Source organism: Staurois parvus, unplaced genomic scaffold (assembly GCF_062004578.1).
Source record: "Staurois parvus isolate SC_StPar_1 unplaced genomic scaffold, SC_StPar_1.0 ptg000283l, whole genome shotgun sequence".
NCBI classification, from domain to species: domain Eukaryota; kingdom Metazoa; phylum Chordata; class Amphibia; order Anura; family Ranidae; genus Staurois; species Staurois parvus.
This window is the reverse complement of record NW_028318079.1, coordinates 2,073,319-2,088,046: the sequence shown is the minus strand read 5'-3', so window position 1 is coordinate 2,088,046 and position 14,728 is coordinate 2,073,319. Positions and strand designations below refer to the sequence as shown.

At 41.9% G+C, this 14,728-nt stretch overlaps 1 protein-coding gene and 1 pseudogene across 2 annotated transcripts in view; both read left to right on the top strand.

Moving 5' to 3' along the window:
- PTPRG (protein tyrosine phosphatase receptor type G) overlaps positions 1-14,728 on the top strand; it is a 715,101-nt gene that overhangs the window by 213,212 nt on the left and 487,161 nt on the right. The window lies entirely within an intron of this gene.
- On the top strand, positions 1,141-1,303 carry LOC149458551 (U2 spliceosomal RNA; annotated as a pseudogene).

Sequence of the window (14,728 nt, the reverse complement as noted above, 5' to 3'; positions counted from 1 at the left end):
AATGGCTTAAAAGTCCCACTGGGGGATCAGTAGTATATTTTGTTCATTGTTTCTATCCCTGGAAACTATCTAAAATTGTGTTAAAAAAAAAAACTTTAGTAAGAGAACTTTTGGTGGCCTACTTTGTCCACCTTCATTCTGCACCTCTTGGTTATTAGAGGTCTCTCAATCACAGCAATGGGACAATTGTTAGCTAGGGCCAGAGACCATGGATATTGGTTACCATTTGCTTTTCCCAGAGCGCTGGTAGTTATTTGCAGGTGGCAGGTATGAGGTAAGTTTTTTTTTATGTTTCATATGGTGAGAGGGGTTTGGACCCATGGTCACCATGGTTACAAACTCACATCATTGCCATGTCAAGGAACTGAAATGGCTTTTTTTAAGCTGTAGCACAGGAACCCATGGTCACCACCTCTGGTCCTCTTCCTGCTGAACATCAGAATTTGGTATTCAGGCTCTTCATCACAGTGATGGCCAGGAAATCCAATGTCCATGGTTTTGGAGTGGAATGCCCTACAAGCTCACAAAAGTGTTGATGGCCAGGTGTCCACATACTTTTGGCTATAGTGTATCTCAACAGCTGGACAGCTGGGGAAAAAATACCCTTCCAATGGGGCCCCATTCACACTGCAAGGGTTAAATTCATGTTTTTGGTTCAGATCAGAAAAAAGCACATAGCTTACCTGCTCTCTTGCTTCACATGCTCCTCTATCATGCAGCTGTTCCTCAACAGCCTCTACTCATTGTCACTCTGGTCAGTGATCACAGCTGTGACAAAATCCGATATAATGCAGAGCCATCAGTGAGGATGTCGGGGGGCTCACTCACAAGAGGGAATGTTGTAGAGAATAGGTGATCCTCAGCTGTCAGGGGAGCAAGGGATAAGGTAAGTAAAAGTACTCTAATTTGGGCAGCACAGTGGCTAAATGGTTAGCACTTGTGCCTGACAGTACTAGGGTCGTTGGTTCGAATCCCAACCACGGCACCACCTGCCTGGAGTTTGCATGTGCCTGTGCCTGTGCCTGCTTGGGTTTCCTCCGGGTATTCCGGTTTCCTCCCACACTCCAAAGACATGCTGGTAGGTGAATTGGTTCCTGTGTTAATTGGCCCTAGTATGTGTATGTATGAATGTGAGTATGAATCGCTTCTCGGCCTTTTGGCTAAGATCAAGTGTAGTATCTGTTCTTATCAGTGTCCAGCAGGAGTGCTCCACGGTCATTCTAGCTTTGCAGGGATGACTGGTTGTATAGTACCCCTGCTGGTATGATGGGGGTCCTGAAGGCTAGTACAGGTTGGAACAGAAACCGAGGCGCCCACAGGCTGCTGGGGCCCGGGAGTAATTCCCCCTGGAAGACTGGTGGGGCCCAGTTCCTCCTGATTTGAACGGATCTATCTTGTCTGGCCAGGGGCCGGGAAGGCAGAAAGTCAGCGAACCAGTACCCCCTCAGTGGTCGCCTCAGGGGTGCTCTTAGTAACACTTGGGTGTGGGGCCCCAACATGTAAAAAGGCACATGGTCACTGAGTTCAAACACTTTTTCTGCACAGCGCCCTCGGGACCAGGCCTTCTGGTTAAGTTCGGGGCAAATTTTGCTACAGGCCTCAGGGCCTGGTCTGTACACAATTTGTACGACCACTTTTTATTTATTTAATTTATTATTTCTCCCACGTTTGTCACTTTCACTCTTATGTGTGTGTTTGTTTTATTTCCTCACAGGATGGAGGGTGTGGGTCCTCGGGCCTACCCTGAAGTCTAGGGGGAGGATGTGTGGCCTTTTGGTTCTTTCCTCCCCTGTCCCTAGGGGGTTTTCTCTTCGGGAGAGCCCCCTGACCAAGTACTGTGTGGCTGGCTTCGGCTGGCCACAAGGAACGGTGGTCCGCCAGGCCTTTTGGCTAGGTGGACCAAATGGGAACCTTGTCCCCGTCAGGAACTTCATGCCCAAGTGGATCAGGGTAGAGGTCCATCCCCTTTGGGGGAAGGACAAAGCACACCCCTAAGTGCACTTTTTTGTGTGGTGTTTTGCACTTGCACGTTTTTTACGGGTTTTTTCCTTTTTCGCACGTTCGTGGACTTAAAAAAAAATGTGTATGTATGAATGTAAGTTAGGGACCTTAGATTGTACGCCCCTTGAGGGTTGGGGACTGATGTGAATGTACAATATATATGTAAAGCTTTGCGTAAAATTGACAGCGCTATATAAGTACTTGAAATAAATAAATAATTTAAGTCTAGGCAAAAACAAGCATTTAACAGTGAAGGGGAAGCACCAAAAAAAGTCCTAATATAGAGCTCCCTCGAGTGGTTACTCTATACATTTGTATATTTACAGTAGCACAAATATGGAAGATCGGGCAGTTGAAAATTTGATTTGAATAATTAAGCTGAATTAAACCCATCAATTTAATGGTTTCCCAAAACTGTTAACATTCAAGGCATGCTATGAATATTAACTGTCAGTTGCTTGTGCTCTCAACTGAACTGTCAAGCCATCAAATGGCTGGTGTCATAGCTGATCACATGCACAGTGCAATGGCACGTACGGATCAGAGACTAAGATAGCGGTTTCCTTGGCTGTAAAGGATAGGAGGGTTTCATTACTTTAGGTGAACAGTGCGGTAATAAAGCTGCTGGTTGAACGAAAAAAAAAAGTTCATATATGGCCAGCTTTAGGTGAGTTTAGGGACTCGGAGAGGCACAATGTCACTTATACCTACATGGGCAAGGGGACCGTGTCTCTGCCAAGTGCAGGTGGTAAAATACAGAGTTGATATCATATGTTTACTTCTGTACCTGCCAATGATCATTTTGGCCATCCAGCCTGGTTTTATGCAGTCTTTTTGTCATGCCAATTGTGTAATATTCTTGCTGGTTGGAAAGATTACTCAACTTGGCATTCCTGAGTTTGTGGTCTGCTAAGCAGAATTACACATTTACAGGTAAAACAATAAACTTGTATGTATTTCATAGCATGTTAGTGGTTTGCCTGGAGTTCTGCTTTAAGCATAGCGATGTCAGATTTGACTGATGTGTGCTTGTAAATTGTGCTGGCTGTGCTATACTGTACTGGTACCCACAATCTTCTCCTGCCTGAGCCTTTCTGCCTGCTTGAAATTGACGGATGTCTTTGACTTCCATACTTTACATATTGACTTTGATATTCATTCCTTGGGCATGCTTTAAAGGTAAAAATGTATTTTTTTTATGCCGCCATACATTTATGCTGAAAAAGATGCACGTGAAAGTGTTTGACCAAGGGTTATCAACATTGCTAATTAATCTGGCTGTAATGAACATCCGTGATGATATCAAGGCCTTGATGGCATCATGTGTCTGTGCTGCAGACATGATTGCCGTCTGGGGAAAATCATCATCTCTGAAATGTTAACGGTACACAGGCATAATGAGATTAATTAAGCAAGTGTGCTCTTTGCTTGGGTACTTCTATAAAGCCATTCTTCCACTTGGGTTATTCATGTAATCTTTCTTAGGGCCTTTTCTGCTTACTTAAAGGGAAACTATCATTCATATTTTTTAGTTTTTATTTATTATTTAACCTTGTAATGTAGCTTTTGTATCATGCTTTGACTGGTTAAATCTCGGGGCAATCCTTTCCAAAGTTCTTGCTCCAAATCCCCATTGTCCGGATGTCATCCTTCTCAACTGATCATACATTTAAGGGTGCACTTGTTCACTGACCACCAATGTGAGGGAAGGTGCATTTCCATTGACCACCAATGTAAATGTGGTCTTACTCACTGATCACTAAGGGCAGCCTTTATAAATTGATCATCAATTGAAGGGGGCCCTTGTCCATTGACAACCAATGTAATGGGACCCTTGTTCATTAACAACCTATGTAAGGAGGCCTTTGTCCATTGACAACCAATACAGGAGCTACATGTCCACTAACTACCAATGTAAGGGGCCCGTGTCCCATTGACCACCAATATAAGGGGGCCCTTGTCCCGTTGGCCATCAATATAAGGGGGGCCCTTTTCCCATTGACCACCTTTAAAAAGGAGCCCTTGTCCCATTGACCACCAATATATGGGGGCCCTTGTCCCATTGACCACCAACATAAGAGAACCATTGGCCAGTGCAAAAGGGGCCCTTGTCCGTGGACTATCCCTGTACGGGCCCTTTGGCTCCAGGTGTCAAAAAGTCTAGGTACACCACATCGCCCCTGTATGCATGGAAGTTGCAGCCCATTGTCTCCTGAATGGCTTAAGTAGGCCTTGGTAATCTGGACACAGCCAAAGTGTTGGCCATCGGCCAGGACTAGAGGGGCATATGCCTGATATCTCAAGGCGAAGAAAATGTGTTTCCTTAGATACCAATGAAGAGGACTCAGTAAAGTTACTTGCCAATCGTAAAATCTTAGATGCCAGGCATCTGGGATTTTATTTTTGCCCTGACAAACATGCGGAGGCCAGAATACCCTTACATGGGAGCCTTAGTGACAATTACTTCTGATGCATCTTTAAAAAAATATATATATATATATATATATATATATTTATTTTTTATTTTTCGAAGTGCTTCATATTCACAAGCTGTACACTTTTTTTTTTTTTGGAAAGACCTACAAATGTTGAGCTATTAACACTTATTTTCTCTTCCTAAAAATATATAAAAAAGGGTAGACTGTCACGCAGTTGCAATGTCCAACCCCTCAAGAGAAAATATTTATCCTTCGTTGCTCTCGTTTCACACACTGAACATTCAATTATCAGCAATCCATATCAGTGATCTGAAAAGTGTGCCAGAGCGTAGCAAAGTTAAAATGACAAGCTAACTAACATTTTATGTCTTTACGACTGTCTGTAGATAACGGGAAAATATCTAGGCTGGGGGAAGCTTCGATATCAAAATGTTAAACATAGTGAGCGGTCGAAGTAAAATTGTGTTGGCATAGATTGATAGATATTTTGAGATCTTAGATAGTGTGCTGTGCATACTAATACTTACCAACAATGCATGCTCTATATAACCATAACTGTGTATATGGCCTGAGGATGAAGAACAGAAATATGAGATAAGTAGGGCTTCGATAATTGCAGTCTGGTAGCCAATAGCAATATATCTGCTGTATGTAAAAAAAAAAAAAATTACCTTCCATAGTAGCAAGACATACCCTTTTTCATATACGAACTAGAAACCCCTTCACACCTGTAAGAAAGATACATTGCACCCATCAATCTAGCTAAACTCATTCCCAATTTGGACTATGTGAGGCCATGATAAAAGTTTATGCAAAGTACAGAATATTCTTTTAAATATTAAATAAATCAATGGCCACCCTAAACCGTTGGGGCTCGTAGTTTGACAGTAGGGTGCCCAGTGGTAAAAACTAAACGAGCCATATGGTGACAGAGTAGTTCTTAATGCACAGGAGAAGGTAGAGTTGGGGACTTGGATTGTATTAACACTGGGCAGGCTGCCCGCATGTGCTGAAAGGTCTAAAGAAGGCTTTAGATTGGGACCAAAAAGTCATGTAGGAGGGAAAAAAGTGTTTAATCCAACAACATAAACCAATAAATGTCCTTAAGCATCTTCAGTGGCTGTAAAAACCAGCTGGTATGGAATGTGCCTGATGGAATAGAATGATACGTAGCCTCCTTCCAACCCTTTGAGTCCACTTTTTGACTTCCGCTTATAGTTTAAACCTTGGTGAAGAGCAAACCATTATCCCCAAAACACATTGGTTACCTTTTTATAAGCTTTTTTTTTGGACTGTCTTAATTAAATAAACAAACTTTTTTTTGGATTCCAACTTTTGATTGCCATGCTTCTATGTGTCTTGATGAGACAAAATACGGGAACTGCCATTGTTGACTCCTTTCTGAAAATTCTGATTGACATACTATTTTGCTGACCCACCAAGCCTTGATTCCCTCCCTCTTTTCAGTGCTTTGTACTGATTGATGTAGCATCACTGCTTCTAAAATTAGACAAAAACCCAATTAACGAGTGCTGATTTGTGTAACTGACCTTAGAGGGCAAGTCCCGTAAACTTTTGTTCTTCCGCCTTGCACCTTGTAATCATTTTCTACGCACAGAATTAAAGATTTAAAATGAGTGATTACATCTTACAGATTTTGAAAGGAGCTGCATCAGTTAAAATCTAGACATTTAACAGACCGGTAGTTACAGGATGTAAAATTGAAAATCTTTTCCTGCCTTGAAAATAACGTTGCTTTAAATCAAAGGTACACGACATTGATTGCTAATGTTAACATTTATATTCAGGGATTTGGAACGCTGATTGAAGTTGGCCCAAATATACTCTATTACTCATTACCAAGTGGCCATTCTAGAACTGATAACACTTCCTCCAGCACCAGCTACGCTAATCAGCGGCACCAACTGATGATGAAAACCGCTATATTGATTTTCCTGTACTTCTACGCTCACACTTAAGGAGAATATGCTATGCTGGACCTCTGTAATCTACATTTTAAATGATCTGGAAGTATGGGCATTCATATGGATACTGTAATAATTAAAAAAAAAAAAAAAAAACACAGACTCTAGATAGTTCAATAACAAGATTATGTTGAATAGGCAAAAAAAAAAAAGGATGTGTTTGTGTGAGGTCTGGATCTTGCCGATGCTCAGTTGTGCCTTTACAGAGTCAATATTGATTTCCAGAATAGGTGATTATCCCAGTTGGGAGCTGGCATATGTACTAAAACTTAAAGCTGAACTCAGCTGAAAAATAGCTTTACTTGTCAAAGGATTTTTATTTCTGTTAGCCTCATAGCTCTCAACTGTCTACTGTTTGTGGGACTGTTCTTCATTTGAAACTAAATCCCCAAGTCCCTTTTAAGTTCTCCCTCTTTATTTATTATTATTATACAGAATTTATATAGTGCCAACAGTTTGCTCAGCACTTTACAAAATGAAGGTAGACATTACAGTTACAATACAATTTGAGGAAACAGAGGGTCCTGCTTGTTAGAGCTTACAATCGGGCAGCACAGTGGCTAAATGGTCAGCACTTCCGCCTGGCAGTACTCGGGTCGTTGGTTCGAATCCCAACCACGGCACCACCTGCCTGGAGTTTGCATGTTCTCCCTGTGCCTGCGTGGGTTTCCTCCGGGTACTCCGGTTTCCTCCCACACTCCAAAGACATGCTGATATGTGAATTGGATCCTGTCTAAATTGGCCCTAGTATGTGTATATATGAAGGTGAGTTAGAGACCTTAGATTGTACGCCCCTTGAGGGTTAGGGACTGATGTGAATGTACAATATATATATGTAAATTGATGCTATAGAAGTACCTGAAATGAAATTAATCTAAGATATCTACAGGGGTGTGGAAATTTTTGAAAAAACTACTTGTCCATGGACTAAATTAGTGCCCCAATCTACTTGTCCCTCATGACAATCTACTTGTCCAGATAAAAAAATACCAAAACCATATTTAAATCGGGGGGTGATATTAGAAATTATTTAAAAACAAAAGGTGTTTTATGGCGACTTATACGTGGAATATTTTTAGCATTGCGCTGTTTATCTCCTCTTCCCCTTCCTGCCGGTCTCCAGCACCGCACCCGGGGACTAGCAGGGAGGGGAGAGACCTTGCAGTGTAATGAGCACCAATTGGGTGCTCTTTAGGAAAGGGTGGGTCAGGGCTTATCCTGTATCCCTTTCGCTGCCAGAGCTGTTTTTGCATTTTTTGCACAAGATTTAAAAAAAAAAAAATTTTAGGCCTGAAGATTACGCAAAACCTAACATATATTTTCTGAAATTGGGGACCCTAGAGAATAAAATAGCGGTAGTTCCAATTTTTTATGGCACATGCTATTACCACAAAATTTCAGTAAAAATACAAGTTAGTTAATTTTAGGGCACAAAAAAAGCAATAAATTACCCTATTTTTTTTGTAAAATTTATAAGATGATGTTGCATCGAGTAAATGGATATCCAGCTTGTCAAACCTTAAATTTGCGTGCACTCGTGAAATGGAAACGAACTTCAGTACCCTATATTTTCTACAGGTGACACTTTTAAAGCCCCTTTTAGGTCATCAGTATAGCGTTACAGAGGAGGGGGGTGGTGTTATGTGCTTGGGTGTAACTTTCATTTTTTACAATTTAAAAAAAAAAAACTTTTTTTTTTTTTACTTTTTAATTTTTTTTCATCACAATGTCCTCTGTGATGATTTTTTGGTGACAGGTTCTCTTTATTAAGACATCCAAGGTCTAAAAGACCCTGGATGTCTCCCCTCTGCTCCCCTGAATGTAATGCAGTGCACGTCGCACCGCATTATGTTCTTTCGCGGCCTCAATTGCTGGGAATCGGTGAATGGGGACCTGGAAGTGAGGTCAAACATCACTTCTGGGTCAGGACAAGAAGGGAAGGGGAGCGGACATGTCTGCTGTCCTCCCTCCACTCTAGCTGCCGGTGGTGAGCCAGTCCTGGGCCTGCAGATGGGCAAGCGAAGCCCAGGAGACAGTGGGCGGGGGGAGCTTCACACGGGGTGGTGAAGAGGCTGGCACTGTGTGAAAGCATTCGGGCAGCAGCACTGCCGTCTGAATGCTTCTACCTGACAGGTGAGCCCTGCTGCTTGCCCACAGCAGGGCTGAAGGTATTAAAAAACTACCTGTCTGACACCCAGAATTATATGTCCCAGGCGTCGGGCAATAAAAATTCAACATCCCTGTATCTAGAGGTATAGACCTCTATGAACATTGCATTATTTAACTAATTGAACTATCATTCTGAACCTTTCTCAATCTTTTTGATGTGGAGAAACCCTCAAGACATCAGGGAACCCCTGGTAACTATTATATTACAGCTCACATTACATTAGTGTGATGGTCAGTTGGAAGAATGATCCTTACGTATGTGGTCATTGGGAAAAATTATTCCCTAACGGATAATTAAAATGATCAATGGAGTCAGTGGTTACTATCTGAGAGGCAGAAATCGCTTATTGCCTGAGGAACTCCAAGCAGCCTCTGGAGGAACCCTAGGGTTTCACGGAACTCTGGTTGAGAAACCCTGTTCTAAACTTTTCATCCATCCTCTAAATCTGCCATCCTCAATCGGATTCTTCCAGAGGTTGCTAAGGCTTCCTTGAGCTGTGATAATTGATCTCCTATCTCATGGTGCCTGAATTGGTCAGTGACTGTTGCTGTTTGTTAGAGCCAGCTGCATGACACCAGTGATCTTTGTAGCGGTTGGTCAGGGTGACATTGTGATAACCACTGTAAGGAGGAGCAATCTTCCAGCTGTCCCCTCAATGGACTGATTTTAGCGGCACTTACTTGAAATATAAAAATTATTTCAAGGGTTCCTCTGGGGTAAAAGGGATAAGAAAGGCTCTTTTGAACAATCACTGTAAAGGAGAATTCGTGGAGGGAGAAAATTACTTGTGGGTTTAACCAATCGTTATTTCTAGTCTGGGCTCCATGCTCTGAGGAACTGCACTACCACCTTCAGAGGGTCATGGGTGTGTGGTTTCTTTTTTTTGTCCAAAATAGTTAACCGCAAGCATCTTGCTTTGCGTTTCTTTGGAAAAACATTTATTTCTAAGAGTCTAAAATAGCTGACAATTTCTCTTTAAATGGGCATATATACAAGTGTTACCCTAAAGATATATTAACAAGCTTGTTAGGATGGATAGAAAGTAATACTGTTGCTGAAATACGGGTGCAAATGCTGTTCTCAGTTTCCTGCTGTGCTGGCCATTTGACTAGAAGCCTTGGTTTGTGGTTCCATATAATTCAATGACTAGGAGGATCAGCAAGTCTGATCTGTGATCTTTCCTTTCATCAGAGCTTATGTGACCAAATGCCTAGGCTTGTGGGTATGTGTGAATAGCACTGAAAGGAAACTGGAGCAGCATTTCCTCCAGGAAAGCTAAATATTTCATCCCCTCTGTAAACCTTATTCATCTATGCCATTAACACTGTTTATATTCATATTTGAGTATAGCCCATTTTTGCAGTAGGCTAATCTGTTGTTGGGTTTGCAAGTACAGTGATGACATATCACAATCACGTAGCAGAATTCACCAAGTGCTATAACTGGAGAACCTGCTCTGCTGAAATGAGAACTTGCTAAGCATTAGCAACCTGTCAAGTACACTTTTTGTGTGAGATCTTTACATCTGTTTTTTTCTATTTCCAGGGACTTGTAGCCCTAAAGTCGCCTTTTCTGTTGGCCAGAAGAGCAGAGATATGTCTTTGGAGATTTTTCTGGCAAAAGCCAGGAAATGTGAGGAAATAACATTTCAGTGGTGCTCCCAGGCTGCCTCAAGAGTAAAGAACCGTGTATTCAAAAAAAAAATTAATAAAAAAAATAAATATATATAAATCTTCTATCTTTCCCTCTCTACTGGTGCCTTCCCCTCCCCTCTAAAGCATGCGCACATCACTCCCATACTTAAAAATCCCTCCCTGGACCGCACCGACCAGAAGAACATTACCTTTAAACTCCTAGAACGCTTAGTCTACAATCGCCTGAGCTCCCACCTCACCGACAACAACCTTCTTGACCCTTTACAGTCTGGCTTTCAAGATACGACCGTTCCTCACCTCGGAAACCACTAAGCAACTTATTCACTCCCTGGTTATATTTCGCCTTGACTATTGTAACTCCCTCCTCATTGGCCTATCTAATCGCAGGCTATCTCCTTTTCAGTCTACCATGAATGCTACTGCCAGACTCATCCACCTTACTAACCGTTCTGTATCTGCCACCCCTCTCTGCCAATCCCTCCACTGGCTTCCTATTGCCCAACGGATAAAATTCAAAACATTAACAATAACGTATAAAGCCATTTATAACTCTGCCCCAAATTACATCACCGATCTTGTCTCTAAATGTCACCCAAACCATACTCTCGACTCCTCGCAAGACCTCCTACTCTCTAGCTCCCTTTTCTGCTCCTCCCATGCTTGTTTCCAGGACTTCTCCAGAGCTTCCCCCCATCCTCTGGAACTCTGTACCCCAATTTATCAGACTATCGCCTACTCTGCTCACTTTTTGGCGATCTCTGAAAACCTATCTCTTCAGGGAAGCCTATCCTGCCCTCAGCTAATAATGGAATCTTCTACTCTTCCAACTAGTCCATCCCCCACAGTTACTACCTTTTGTACCACTAGCCCCTCCCTCCTAGATTGTAAGCTCCAAGGATCAGGGCCCCCCTACCCCTCTTGTATTGAACTGTATTGTTGCCGTATTGTCTCCCGTTATATTGTAAAGCACTGAGCAAACTGTTGGCGCTATATAAATCCTGTATTATAATAATATATACACACACACACTAATATTTATATTTTCTAATATATAGTAGATCCTCCTTTTGTCACTAAAAAAACATTTTTGCTGCCAACACAGACCAGATCTGTTAAGGCATGGATGCCACTAGACCTCTGAAGGTATGCTGTGGAGTCTGGCACCAAATTGTCAGTAGTAGATCCTTTTAAGTCCTGTAAGTTGATAGTTGGGGCTTCCATGGACCAGGCTTGTTTTTCTAGCACATCCCACAGATTCTCAATTGGATTGAGATATGGAGAATTTGGAGGCCAGATCAGCACCGTGAACCTACTTGTGCTCCTTAAACCATTCTTGAACCATTTTTGCAGTGTGGTGGAAGCATTATACCACTGGAAGAGGGCACTGCCTTCTGATAATACGGTTTTCATGAAGGGGTGTACTTGGTCACCAACAATGTTTAGGTAGGTGGTACATGTGACATCCATAACAATGACAGGACCTAAGGTTATCCAGCAGAACATTGCCCAAAGCATCACACTGCCTCTGCCAGCTTGCCTTCTTCCCATACTGCACCCTGGTGTCATTTCTCCCCAGGTAAGCTTTGCACTTGCACCCGGCCATCCACATGATGTAATAGAAAATGAGATTCGTCAGACCAGGCCACCTTCTTCCATTGTCCCGTGGTCCAGTTCTGATGCTCAAATGCCCACTGTAGGTGGTTTTTGGTTGTTGACACGGGTCAACCTGGGCACCATGACCGGTCCACAGATGTGCAGCCCCATACACAACAAGCTGCCATGCTAATTCTTTCTGTTTTAAATACTTCAGCTTCCGGAACATATTTACTTATGGTCTGATGGTATTCCACTGACTTTCAGATGCAATTGTAATGAGATAATTAAAATTCACTTTACCAGTCAGTGGTTATAAAGTTATGGCTGATCGGTGTGTAGATTTTTAATAATTTTACAAACTTGCACGTTACACACTCCATATATTATAACAATCTGTGCATTTACCTGAATCTTATTTGTTGAATCCTCCTCATGCCAGCTGTATATACATCTGTTCCTCCTCCAGTACATCATTCAGGGCTCAGGGGTAGTTATGGTTTGTGATATGTACACTGTGTTGATCGCACTTATTGGGAAGTGTCACAGGTTTGTTAACCGTTAGAGATTCTATTTTGCTCTTTAATCCTGTGTGCATTTCCCTTAACAAACCTGTACACCTTCTGCGAAACCTATAATTATTCCCGAGTTTTTCTCCCAGGACCAGAGAAGATTTATTTAGGCAGGAGCAATTTGTTACCAAGAAAACAATGCTTTAAACTAAAATGCTGTATTTAAGCCAGTTACAAAGGACTACTTGTTCAGCAGAAAAATAGAATAAGTAGTATCTGGGGGATGGATTAAACGAGCGCACTGATGTATAAAACATGCACATGGGAGCAGGCCCAGGACACTGGCAATTTATATATATTCTATGAAATATAAGTGTACATTCCTGGAGAGAAATTTACATAATGTTGCTTTCTGTTAAACTAGCCGGATTACTAAGATGTACTGTGTTGTGCTGGGCTGAACAGAATGAGACTGAACATGAAAGAGGTAGTCTAATTTATCTGTAGGTTTATCTAGTCCTCCCGTAACCAATTTATAGTTACTTTCCCGCAGGAGTCGGGTCTTCATGTCATCATTCACTGTAACTAAACAGGTCTAGAGCTGTGGAAGCTGCGACTAAAAAAAAGGCAAGTCATCAGTTTTGCCTATAGGCATGTTGCAACTGATCTTTTCCCCATTGGGCTTACCATGCCTTGTTTTACACTGTATCTCTTTCAAAAAGCGGGCAGCTAGATAGAGGCATGGCGTTTTCTTCCTCATGTCAGACTGGTGATCTGATGACTGGTGGGGAATGATCAAGGAGCAGCATGGGAGGTGCAGAAAGCACAGATCCACAGAATGAATAAAGCAGAAGCAAGGGAGATCCTTGTACTACACGTCCTCATGTACAGATTTCTCTCCAGTAAGGAAAACCATGAGCAGCACGGTAGTGGCATCACCAAATCTTGTGAGAATAGCACAGTGTCTTAGATCTTGTCACACTGCATATACCCAGCTATGAAGTGTACGGCACAGCAAGTGCACTGCTATTTTTAAGGCAAGAATTCAAGGCAAAAGATAAATCTTTCAGAACACTGCTTATGCACAATTACAATTGTTAGATATTTCCTATAAATTGGCTAATCTTCAATTTGGGAGTTTCGGTTCACTTTTAAAGCCTCTGCCTTCCAAAAATAAACAAAGCTGCAAGTTAATGGACTTGGTAAAGAGGGAGTCACTGAAATTTTGGTGGCTGAAACCTTTCATCTGAAAATATCCCTTTCTGCCTTTGGCCAATATGAAAATAAGCACCGATACAGGTGCTGAAAACAACCGCCGCCCGGTTGTTGAACCCATCCAGCAATCCCGGCGCTGGGCATAGAGATCAGTGAAGAAAAGCTGGCCTCCACTTATTTCTGTGCCCTTGGAGGACCGGAGCGATGTCATGATGTCACTTCCGGTTCTGGTAAACAAGGCCCCCTTTTTTTAATTTTTTTTTTATAGAGTACTAGATCAATGCTTTTTTTGGTCTAATGCTTTACATTGTAGAGGAGAGATGTGGGATCTTATTGACCCCATATCTCTTCATAAAGAGAACCTGTCACTGCTTTTTTCTATCACAAGGTATGTTTGCATTCCTTCTTATAGGAATAAGTGTGATTAAAAAAAATTTAACGGGACATTATAAAATAAAAAAATAAAGTAAATAAATGTTAAAAACATGTTTAAAGTGCCCCCATGCTTGTGTGTAGTGAACGCATACGTAGGCCACTCCCACATATGTAAACTGTGTTCAAACCACACACGTGAGGTATTGCCGCGAATGTCAGAGCAAGAGCAATAATTCTAGCACTAGACCTCCTCTGTAACTTGAAACTGGTAACCTGTAGAAATTACTTAAACGTCACCCATGGAGAATGAAGTACCGTAGTTTGGCGCCATTACACGAGTGTGCAAAATTTTAAAACATGACATGTTGGGTATCTATTTACTTGGCGTAACATCATATTTCATATTTTACAAAAAAATTGGGATATATATATTGAAAAATGAACTGGAAAGCATCAAAAATGCCCAGAGTGTATCAAAAATGCACTGAAATGCATCAAAAACACGCATGCAGAAACGCATCCAGAGCGCATGTGGACTGCATTTCTATAGTGTGAACCGGCCCTATAGTCTTTTGACTACATATGGAGATCCTTGGTTTGCTGGCGAATATGTGCATTTATCCGTGATGTTTCCAGTATCGAGCTGGTAGTTGCTGCTGCACCCGCCACTGCTGAGCTCGGTTTCCATGAACATGTGCGATGGGAATGTAGACAAGACTCTTTCATAAAGTCTCCTTTTCGGCAGCTAAAAAAGCTTCACTGCTTCAATAACATTCTCCATGGT